A 12,587-nucleotide genomic window follows, 5' to 3' on the forward strand; every position below is an offset into this window, starting at 1 on the left:
TACCAGGATCCTGTTTCTTTTGAGGTAATTTTTGCCTATTCAATGCATTCAGTTCATTGGTGAGCAAGGAAGGTTCATCTTCCCAAGTCTCATTACCAAATAATTTGGCATTCAGCTTCATGATTGCACTAAGGTACTTAGCAACTTGCTCTTCAATAACGTCTTCATTCTCTTCAGAAGAAGAATACTCATCAGAGCTCATGAAGGGCAGAAAGAGGTTCAATGGAATCTCTATGGTCTCTAGATGAGCCTCAGATTCCTTTGGTTCCTCAAAGGGATACTCCTTATTGGTCAGAGGATGTCCCATGAGGTCTTCTTCATTGGGATTCACGTCCCCCTCCTCCCTTGTAGGTTCGGCCATGATGGTCAAATCAATGGCCTTGTACTCTCTCTTTGGATTTTCTTCTGTATTGCTTGGGAGAGTACTAGGAGGAGTTTCAGTGACCCTTTTACTCAGCTGGCCCACTTGTGCCTCCAAATTTCTAATGGAGAACCTTGTTTCATTCATGAAACTGAAAGTGGCCTTAGATAGATTAGATACTATATTTGCTAAGCTAGATGGATTCTGCTCAGAATTCTCTGTCTGTTGCTGAGTGGATGATGGAAAAGGCTTGCTATTGCTAAACCTGTTTCTTCCACCATTATTAAAGCCTTGTTGAGGCTTTTGTTGATCCTTCCATGAGAAATTTAGATGATTTCTCCATGAGGGATTATAGGTTTTTCCATAGGGTTCACCCATGTAATTCACCTCTGCTATTGCAGGGTTCTCAGGATCATAAGCTTCTTCTTCAGAAGATGCCTCTATAGTACTGTTGGATGATTCCTTCAATCCATTCAGACTCTGAGAGATCATATTGACTTGCTGAGTCAATATTTTGTTCTGAGCCAATATGGCATTCAGAGTATCAATTTTAAGAACTCCCTTCCTCTGAGGCGTCCCATTACTCACAGGATTCCTTTCAGAAGTGTACATGAACTGGTTATTTACAACCATGTCAATGAGTTCTTGAGCTTCTGCAGGCATTTTCTTTAGGTGAATGGATCCACCTGCAGAATGGTCCAGTGACATCTTTGATAGCTCAAACAGACCATCATAGAATATGTCCAGGATGGTCCATTCTGAAAGCATGTCAGAAGGACACTTTTTGGTCAGTTCCTTGTATGTCTCCCAAGCTTTATAGAGGGATTCACCCTCTTTCTATTTGAAGGTTTAAACATCCACTCTAAGCTTACTAAGCTTTTGAGGAGGAAAGAACTTGGCTAAGAAAGCCGTGACCAGCTTATCCCAAGAGTTCAGGCTATCTTTAGGTTGAGAATCCAACCATATTCTAGCTCTGTCTCTTACAGCAAACAGGAAAAGCATAAGCCTGTAGACCTCAGGATCAACCCCATTGGTCTTAACAGTGTCACAGATCTGCAAGAATTCAGTTAAGAGCTGAAAAGGATCTTCTGATGGAAGTCCATAAAACTTGCAGTTCTGTTGCATCAGAGAAACTAATTGAGGCTTTAGCTCAAAATTATTTGCTCCAATGGCAGGGATTGAGATGCTTCTTCCATGTAAATTAGAATTTGGTGCAGTAAAGTCACCAAGCATCTTCCTTGCATTGTTATTATTTTCGGCCATGTCTCCTTCTTTTTCGAAAATTTCTGTCAGATTTTCTCCAGAGAGTTGTGCTTTGGCTTCCCTTAGCTTCCTCTTCAGAGTCCTTTCAGGTTCAGGATTAGCTTCAACAAGAATGTTCTTATCCTTGTTCCTGCTCATATGAAAAAGAAGAAAATAGAAAAGAAAATATGGAATCCTCTATGTCACAGTATAGAGATTCCTTTATGTGAGTAGAAGAAGATAAGAATAGAAGAAGGAAAAGATAAGAATCCAAACACAGGGGAGAGGAGTGGGTTCGAATTCTTAGATGAAGAGGAATGTCAGTAAATAAATAAATAATTAGAAGGAGATGAGGGATAAGAATTTTCGAAAATCATTGAAAAGAAAAGAAAAATATTTTTGTTTTTAAATTAAATTTAAAGTTAGAATTCGAAAATACAAAAAAAGAAAAATGAAATTAAATTAAAGTAAAAATTAATTAGTTAATAAAAAAGGAATTTTGAAAAAGAGGAAGGTGATTTTCGAAAATTAGAGAGAATTAGTTAGGTAGTTTTGAAAAAGATATGATTGAAATAGTAAACTTTTAAAATCAAACAAAAAGTCAAGTAGTTAATTGAAAAAGATTTGAAATTCAATTTTTGAAAAGATAAGAAGTTAGAAAAGATTTTGAAATTGATTTTGAAAAAGATGTGATTGAAACTTATTTTGAAAAAAAGATTTGAAAAAGAAATTTAAAAAGATTTGATTTTGAAAATTAAAGTTAACTACTTGACTAACAAGAAACAAAAAGATAGTATTTTAAAGTTTAAAAATTGAACCTTTCTTACTAAGCAAGTAACAAACTTAAAACTTTTGAATCAATCACATTAATTGTTAGTAAAGATTTTGAATTATGAAACAAAATAAGAAAAAGATTTTGAAAATCAATCATAAAGTTTTCGAAAATATGAAGGAAAAATTGAAAAAAGATTTGATTTTTGAAAAAGGTTTGAAAAAGATAGAATTTTTAAATTGAAAATTTGATTTGACTCATAAGAAACAACTAGATTTTTAAAACTTTTTGACTAAATCAAATCAAATTTTCGAAAATTTATGAGAGAAAAAAGGAAAGATATTTTTTTGATTTTTGAATTTCTAATGATGAGAGAGAAAAATAATAAAAAGACTTAATGCATGAAAATTTTTGGATCAAAACAAATGATGCATGCAAGAACACTATGAATGTCAAGATGAACACCAAGAACACTTTAAAGATCAAGATGAACATCAAAACTTATTTTTGAACATTTTTAAGAAAAGAAAAATATGCAAGACACCAAACTTAAAAATTTTTAATGTTTAGACACTAACAAATTGAAAATGCATATGGAAAACAAGAAAAGACACAAAATAAGAAATTTTAAAGATCAAACAAGAAGACTTACCAAGAACAACTTGAAGATCATGAAGAATACATGCATGAGTTTTCGAAATTTTAAAGAAAAATTAAAAGCATGCAATTGACACCAAACTTACGATTTGACACTAGACTCAAACAAGAAACATCAAATTATTTGTTTGAATTTACGATTTTATAAATTTTCTTTTGGATTTTTCGAAAATTCTTTTGAAAAGGAAAATAAGGATTTCAAAATTTTTAATAGGAATTCCAGGAATCTTGCAATGTTAGTCTAAAGCTCCGGTCCAGGAATTAGACATGGCTTACTAGCCAGCCAAGCTTTCAGTGAAAGCTCCGGTCCAAAACTCTAGACATGGCCAATGGCCAGCCAAGCTTTAGCAGATACAAATCAGACATATAACAGCTGATACTTCATCCAACTTCATTCTATGCTGATAAGTGGAAGCCTCAGTCCACATGAATTAGACATGGCTTTACAGCCGGCCAGGCTTCAACATGATTCATGAAACTCTAGAATTCCTTCTTAAAAATTCTGAAGAACATAAATTAATTTTTTTTTGAAAATATTTATTTATTTTTTGAAATTTTCGAAAATAAGAATTAAAAAGCTTAAAAATAAAATAAAATAACCTAATATGAGCAACAAGATGAACCGTCAGTTGTCCAAACTCGAACAATCCCCGGCAACGGTGCCAAAAACTTAGTTCACGAAATTGCGATCATCAACAATGGCGCCAAAGACTTGGTGCTCTCAAACGTGAATCACACTTTGTCACAACTTCGCACAACTAACCAGCAAGTGCACTGGGTCGTCCAAGTAATAAACCTTATGTGAGTAAGGGTCGATCCCACGGAGATTGTCGGCTTGAAGCAAGCTATGGTCACCTTGTAAATCTCAGTCAGGCGGATTTAAATGGTTATGGTGAATTGATAATAAAAATATAAATAAAATATAAACTAGGATAGAGATACTTATGTAATTCATTGGTGAGAATTTCAGATAAGCGTATAGAGATGCTTTCGTTCCTCCTGAACCTCTGCTTTCCTGCTGTCTTCATCCAATCATTCCTACTCCTTTCCATGGCAAGCTGTATGTTGGGCATCACCGTTGTCAATGGCTACATCCCGTCCTCTCTGTGAAAATGGTCCAATGCGCTGTCACTGCATGGCTAATCATCTGTCGGTTCTCGATCATATTGGAATAGGATTTACTATCCTTTTGCGTCTGTCACTACGCCCAGCACGCGCGAGTTTGAAGCTCGTCACAGCCATCCCTTCCCGGATCCTACTCGGAATACCATAGACAAGGTTTAGACTTTTCGGATCTTAGGAATGGTCGTCCATGGGTTCTAACTTATACCACGAAGATTCTAATATCTCGGACTTGGTCCCCTGTATTAGATATCTAAGAGATACTCATTCTATCTCATCTTCATGTAGAACGGAAGTGGTTGTCAGGCACGCGTTCATAAGTGAGAATGGTGATGAGCGTCATATAATCATCACATTCATTATGTTCTTGGGTGCGAATGAGTATCTTAGAATAGGAATAAGCTTGAATTGAATAGAAAAACAATAGTACTTTGCATTAATACTCGAGGAACAGCAGAGCTCTACACCTTAATCTATGGTGTGTAGAATCTCTACCGTTGAAAATACATAAGAACAAGGTCTAGGCATGGCCGAGAGGCCAGCCTCCATGATCTCAGAACTGAACGTCCCAAGGTCCCTGAATTCAATAGTAAAATGTCCGATTTATGCTAAACTAGTTACTAGGGTTATAGAGATAAGTAAATGATGCAGAAATCCACTTCTGGGGCCCACTTGGTGTGTGCTTGGGCTGAGCATTGATGCTTTCATGTGGAGAGGTCTTTCTTGGAGTTGAACGCCAGTTTGTAACCTGTTTCTGGCGTTTAACTCTACTTTACAACCTGTTTCTGGCGTTTAACTCCAGAATAGGGCAGGAAGCTGGCGTTGAATGCCATTTTGCGTCATCTAAACTCGGGCAAAGTATGGACTATTATATATTTCTGGAAAGCCCTGGATGTCTACTTTCCAAAGCAATTGAGAGCGTGCCATTTTGAGTTTTGTAGCTCAAGAAAATCCACTTTGAGTGCAGGGAGGTCAGAATCCAACAGCATCTGCAGTCCTTCTTCAACCTCTGAATCTGATTTTTGCTCAAGTCCCTCAATTTCAGCCAGAAAATACCTGAAATCACAGAAAAACACACAAACTCATAGTAAAGTCCAGAAATATGATTTTTATTTAAAAACTAATAAAATTATACTAAAAACTAACTAAATCATATTAAAAACTATGTAAAAACAATGCCAAAAAGCGTATAAATTATCCGCTCATCACTCGCACACCCTGTGCATGCGCTCCCTAGCACATTTTCATTCTATGCGTATGCACACATGGTCATTTTTCCCTTAAAAAAAAGGTTTTCTGTGCGTGCGCACGTAAAATAACACCCTCTCTGCCAGCAGCGCTCGCACGCCCTGTGCGTATGAACGCCCCCAATTTTTGCTAGTGTGCGTACGCACACTTTCTTGTGCATACGCACGGGTCGCGTTCTGGGTAGTAATTTGAAAGCTGCCCTATTGCACCTTACCCCCCCTTTCCTTCTTCCTTGCTGCTGCACCCTCCTTACCCCAGCCCAACCCTGTCCCGGCGACCACCACTGTCGCCGTCCGACCGCCACCGGAGCCGCCACCGCCACCATCCCTCTCTCTTTGCTCTTCTTTCTTCTTTTTTTTTCTTTCTTCCTCTTCTACTCTCTTTCCTCTTGTTTGTTTTGTTTGTTTGCTTGTTTAATTTTCATTTTCTCTATTTAACCTTGGTAATGTGGGTTAAGTTTTGTTTAATTGTTTGTTTGTTGAATTGTAAGTGTTCAAATTTCTGATTTATAGGTTGTTGAAACTTGAATTTTGGGTTGAAATTGTTGAATATGTGCACTGCACTCCTTGTGTTTGACATAATGCCTGAATAAACTTTTTGTTTAATGCATATGTTGTCGCAACCACATGTGTTAGACTATATCCTTATTTGGCATTCTAATCAAGAATTGTGCACTTTTGAATGGTTATGATGTTATTTAAGATCGGAATTTTAATAATGTACTTGTTTATTGCTTTGAGTTGCTAGCACCAATTTGATATGAAAATTGACTTTTTGTCTCTTATTTGGTGAAATTTGAAACAAGTGCATATTGAGTTTAGTGAATTGAATTGAATTGATTGTTCATCATGGGTTTCAAACCAATATAATCACATAACAAGATATTTGTTCCTTGTTAATGCTTTGCATATGTTTGAGTTGACTTGACTTGATTCTCATCAAGCTTGTCACTTTTTGTAACAAGCACCTTCCCATGTGATTATTTCCTTATTCTTGAGGATGAATAAGTGGTTTTCTTTTCATCATTGAATTGGTTATTGTTGTTGTGCTATTCTATCTTAATCTTGCAGTTTTCCTTGCACAATTTCAATATCCAATATTCCCTAAATTCAATTTACTCTTGTTAAAATTTCCTAAGCTTGCTTAAGTCAAATTGATGCTCATTTATTGCTTGCATCTTAGGCCGTTTAATTGAGGACCTCATGCTTAATTTTTGATTGTGTGGATGCCGTTTTAGCCGGCCGTTGTGTGTGTTCTAACCGCGCGCATAATTGGGATACACACATGGCTCATTTTCATCATACCACACCACTATGCAAACTTCCTCAATTAAATGTTTGTTTGTTCTTTTTGCTCCAAGCATACAATGTATTTGCTCCCTCCTTTATCTTTTTGTGCTACTTGTCCTATGATTCCTAATTATACTTTATTCATTCTTTTTGAGGATGAGACATAAAGGCAAGGAGCCGGGAATGGAGAAGGACACCGTGGATGAAGATGCCGAGAATGCATTGGACTTGGTGATTTCTACACAACCCAAGCCCCCGCATCCACCAGCTGAAGGTGGAGGAACTTAGAGACATTCTCCCCGGATCGTGTTCATGCACAGAGGACCGTGCAACGTTTAAGTGTGGGGAAGGATTTGTCATTTTGGAGTGTAAACTTTCTTTGCCGAACACTTTGCACTTTATTTTTGTGTCTTTTTATTATGTTTTTTGTAGATATTTGAAGTGTTTTTTATTGTTGTATTGCACTTTCTTCTAGTATATATATACATCTTAGACTATTCATAGTTTATATCTATTGCATTTTGCATTTTTGCATAGTATATATTTTATAGATAGAAGTTGTGATTGGATAATGTGAATATCATAGTGCCTAGTTCAATTTTGTCCTAATTATTCATGTTAGTTTTTGCGATGTTGAAAATTAGGAAGAAAACTAGGAAAGTTTTGAAAATTGCATCCATCACATCATACATACATATAGGAAATAATTTTGGTGAAAAACAACAAAGATTTTTAAGAATTTTGTTTTTAGGGCGTTCTATTGAATTGATTTGGAAAATTATTTTTAAACTTGCTTGAATGATTTTTGTGGAACATAGAAGGGAGATAGAACAAACAACCATGTGAGTTGTTGAGCCTATAATGAGTGGTTGCATAATTTAACCACTATTTTTGTTCATAGTGTGCTTTTCTCCTTCTATGATTGCAATCTTGGTTTTGCTTGATTCTTTATTTCCAATAGTTGATGTTTGAATGCATCGAGCATGATTGAGGCCATTTTTGAATTAAACTCACTCACCCATATGGACCTACCTGTCCATACCCTGGATCGAGCTATACGGTTCGAATCGGACGGAGATAAAAGCGGTCGACCTCTTGCAAGGTTGGCCGTCACCGACCTCTTCCTAAAAGGGCTCGGCCAAATCGCCATAGAGGCCCAAGCAGGCCCAAACCAGAAGGACACAGCCCACCAAAAGGCGGGTGGCCGAAAGATAAGTGATCTCACCCACAAAAGATAAGATAGGATAACTAACTTATCTCAAGAAAGGTCACTCCACACTATTATAAATACGCTGGAGCACCCAAGTATAACTCATACTCTAATTCTACAAAAAACCTGCCTAAAGCTCGTACTGACTTAAGCATCGGAGTCTCTTGCAGGTACCACCCCCCTTCGGTGACGAGGACCAGCAGCGCCTCCATCTCAACAAGTCAGACACGACAGTTCTAGTCAGGCTAGAAGATCTCATCCGAAATCGACCTTCTAGTTTCAGGTAACCCTCGGAACATTGGCGCCGTTGCCGGGGAACCTGGAAGTCATCCCCTCGCCATGGCAAGCAACCCTGTCAATGACCTCAACTCGGGATTAGAAGAAGGAACGCCACTCAAGAACACGAATGCTGCACCGAACTCCCCAAAGGATACGCATCAATCCAAGGGAGACAAGGAGACTCAGAACACAGAAATTCTAGATGCCATTCATGAACAATAGGATTGCCTCAAACAGCTCGAACAAGAAGCCGAACGTCAGCGCGAAGCCGAACGTCAGCGCGAAGCTGAGAGAGATCTCCGGAGAGAAACAAGACGGCGTCGAGAGCTGGAGGACAAGCTCCTAAAGCTCGAAGCCGACCTCAAAACTAAGACCACTCGATCCAGTCATGAAGATAGCCCTCACAAGGACCAAGACCCGTTTACAAAAGAGATCATGAAAGCTAAAGTCCCAAAAGACTTCAAAGCTCCCGACATGATCCCGTACGATGGTACGTCTGATCCGAGCCATCATCTCAGCAATTTTAGAAGTCGGATGTATCTCACGGATGCCTCAGATGCAATCCGTTGCAAAGCTTTCCCGACCACCTTGACCAAGACGACAATAAAATGGTTCGACAGCTTGCTGCCAAGGTCGATAACAAGCTTTGATGACCTCGCCAAGAAATTCTTAGCTAGATTCTCCATCTAGAAAGACAAAGCCAAGCACGCCCCAAGCCTGCTAGGGATTAAGCAAGGAGATAGGGAAAGCCTCTGCAGTTACATAGAGAGATTTAATAAAACATGTCTGGACATACAAAATCTTCCAACAGAAGCAGCTATCATGGGTTTCATCAATGGCCTACATGAAAGACCCTTTAGTCACTCCATATCCAAAAAGCATCCAACATCTCTCAACGAGGTTCAAGAGCGGGCGAAAAAATACATTAATATGGAAGAGAACTCCCGATTGGGAGAAACCTCAAAGACTGGATTCTCTTACCCACCTCGGGACAAGGATAAAGAGTCCAGGAAGAAAGAAGACCAACCTACTGAGAAACCCAGAAAGTACCATAAGTACACCCTTCTTCGGGTGTCTCTTATGGATATTTACCGAGAGATATGCAACACTGAGAAGATCCCATTGCCTCGCCCAATTAAACACAAGAGAGGAGAAAGTCGGCCAGAGTATTGCGAATACCACCGAATCTATGGGCATCCTACCAACGAATGCTACGACCTAAAGAATGTCATAGAAAAATTGGCATGAGAAGGGTGACTAGATTGATTCTTAGCCAATAGAGTGGATGAACCAAAAAAGAGATGAAGGGATGAAGAGGTCGGATGAGTTGAACATCCTCCTCACACCCCTGAGAGACATGTTCATATGATAAACGGAGGATTCGCAGGAGGAGGGATCTCTAAGTCATCCCGCAAAAGACACCTTAAAGAGGTGTATCATGTTGGAGAAGGGGACAGGTCACCCGACCTCCCCACTTGTTCCGAGGGTTACCTGAAACTGTAGGTCGATCTCGGTCGAGATCTGCAGCGGGGGCCTAAGCTGTCGTGCCTGACTTGTTGGACTTGATGGTGCCACTGATCCTTCATCACCGGAGGGTGGTGGTACCTGCAAGAGACTACGATGCTTAAGTTAGCATGGGCTTTAAGTAGGTTTTTAGTAGAATCAGAGTATGAGTTATACCTGGGTGCTCCAGTGTATTTATAGTGGTGTGGGCTGACCTTTCTAGATAAGATAAGTTAGTTATCTTATCTTTATCTTTCAAGTGAGGTCATCTTATCCTCAGGGAGTATCGCCTCTATCTTTCTAGGCTATAGCTGCCTTTAGATTTGGGCTATGTCCCTTAGCTTGGGCCTTCTTGGGCCTTTGTAGCGATTTGGCCGAACTCTTTTTAAAGAAGAGGTCGGTTGTACTGACTTGAAGAAGTTGGTTGCTTTGTTTTCGATCTCCCTAGGTCGGATAGCTCGACCCAGGGTATGAACAGTGCCCCTGCTGGAGCTCGATCTTTTACTTTTTCAGGGTCGTGTCTTCAGATTTCGACTCTTTTGGAGAAGTCGAGCTCGAGCATTTTGCTTTTTATATAACTCCTGCTGGGCTTCTTTGAATGCGAAGCGTTTTCCTCCTTTTTTAATAAGCACTTTTCTTGGGAACGTGCGAAGATTAAATGCTCATTAACTCCTTTTGCCGTTTCCCTCTTTTCGTTTCATTTTGAATCTGTAAGCCCTTTTTCAGTTTCTCTTCCCCTTTCTTTTCGCTCTTGCTTACAACGTTTCACTCCTTTGAACCCTTCTATTTTCACATCTCTTTACGAAGAAATTTGTTTGGCGTGAGTCTGTTGTCGTCTCTTCCTGACCTTCTCAACAATCTTTGAAATGGCTGTTGCTTTCTTCTTCTGTCTCAGGTTGGTTTTTTTCTTTCTTCACTTATTCATTTTGATGAATTGTCTCGGTTTTTCACGTCCGCGGAGAATCCGTTTTGAAGGGTTGGATCCTTTTTGCTGAAGGTTGCATTTTTTTAATTAGTGCTGTGCTTTCCTTGACTTGCCCATAACTCTTTGCTTGTTGATATGCTTTGTATTTTCACATTTTCAAGCCTTCCGTCTGCCTTGAAGCGACTGTTTGGTGTGTGCTTTGCGTCGTTACTTTCTTCCCTGCAGGTTAGTGTTTTCTTTTCTCTTTTTTGCTTTCGACAACTGTGCATGCTCTTGATCTAAGGCTTTGACTTCGCATCTTGCTTTTGCTTTTTGAAAAACGTTGGTTCTTCTGTGAAAAGATTGTCTCTTTTTGTGTCTTGATCCATGGTTTTTTATTTTTCCCTATTTGCTTGCTTTTTTGCGAAGAATGTGCGCCTTCTGGTGATTTTGTTTAGGGTTTTCGTTTCTAGCTTAACAATCTTTTGATGATGAACTGTCAGTAGAAGAAGAGATTTACTTTTGATGCTTTTTATTCGTGATGATGATTTTTGCTCGTGGAGTGTCGATTCTTGTTTGCGAGATGTTTTTGCGAGATGTTTAGGACGTAGGTTGTCGATTTTTTTTCCTGGTTCTTGCCTTGTTATTGCCTCCAAAGGGTGCCCCTGGACTTTGGTATGCGGAATCGTGATCTCACACTTTTCACACAACTCCGCGCAACTAACCAGTAAGTGCACTGGGTCGTCCAAGTAATAAACCTTACGTGAGTAAGGATCGATCCCACGGAGATTGTCGGCTTGAAGCAAGCTATGGTCATCCTGTAAATATCAGTCAGGCAGATTCATATGGTAATGAGATTTTGATAATTAAAATATAAATAAAACATAAAATAAGATATAGTTACTTATGTAATTCATTGCTGGGAATTTCAGATAAGCGTTTGGAGATGCTTTGTTGCTTCTGAACCTCTGCTTTCCTATTGCCTTCTTCCAACCATGTGTTACTTCCTTCCATGGCAAGCTGTAGGATCCTCTCAATGAAAATGGTCCTCTACGGTTTCTGCACGGCTGATCAACTGTTAGATTTCTCGTCTCGGATGAAAAATACCAGGTACAGCTACCGCATGGCTAATCATCTGTCGGTTCCTGCTAGTGTCAGAATAGAATCCATTGATCCTTTTGCACACTATCACTTGCGCCCAACATGTGCAGGTTTGAAGTTCGTCACAGCCATCCCTTCCCGGATCCTACTCGGAATACCACAGACAAGGTTTGGACTTTCCGGATCCCAGGAATGGCTGCCAATAATTCTAGCCTATACCACGAAGATACTAATCTCACAGACTCGGTCCGTGTATTAGATATCCAAGAGAGTATACTCCAGCTGTCGTCCAATGACTACGGTAAACATCATGTAGACCACTTTGTGGTTGTCAGGCACGCGATCTTGGCTAAGCGAGTAACGAAGATTGGGTGATTGTCACGGGTCACCCCTTCATTTTGACTTAACTGAATTAAGTACGAGAGTATATCTTGAAGAAGAAGTAGGCGTGAATTGAATAGAAAATAGTAGTAATTGCATTAATTCATGAAAAATAGCAGAGCTCCACACCTTAATCTATGGGGTGTAGAAACTCCACCGTAGAAAATACATAAGTGAAAAAGGTCTAGGCATGGCCGTGAGGCCAGCCTCCAAACGTGAACAATGGTCTCTAAGATCAAAAGTGATTAAAAGATAAAAGCTTTACCCCAGATCAAAAACTGTAAAATAAATCTCTAAACTAGTAACCTAGGATAACAGAAAATGAATAACTAAGTGCAGATAGTGCAGAAATCCACTTCTGGGGCCCACTTGGTGTGTGCTTGGGCTAAGCATTGAAGTTTTTTCGTGCATAGGCAGTTTCTGGAGATAAACGCCAGCTTTGGTGCCAGTTTGGGCGTTTAACTCCAATTCTGGTGCCAGTTTTGGCGTTTTACGCCAAGATGTTTTAGGATGTCTTT

The 12,587-nt window shown here is 39.3% G+C and overlaps 1 non-coding gene across 1 annotated transcript; it reads left to right on the top strand.

Moving 5' to 3' along the window:
- Positions 1–1,123: 1,123 nt before the first annotated feature.
- On the top strand, positions 1,124–1,231 carry LOC148565702 (small nucleolar RNA R71). The gene has a single exon (XR_015884839.1). It is a non-coding gene; the product is annotated as a small nucleolar RNA R71 (small nucleolar RNA).
- Positions 1,232–12,587: the final 11,356 nt, after the last annotated feature.

The sequence above is a fragment of the Arachis ipaensis genome, chromosome B5 (assembly GCF_059453495.1).
Source record: "Arachis ipaensis isolate K30076 ecotype BB chromosome B5, ASM5945349v1, whole genome shotgun sequence".
NCBI classification, from domain to species: Eukaryota; Viridiplantae; Streptophyta; class Magnoliopsida; order Fabales; family Fabaceae; genus Arachis; species Arachis ipaensis.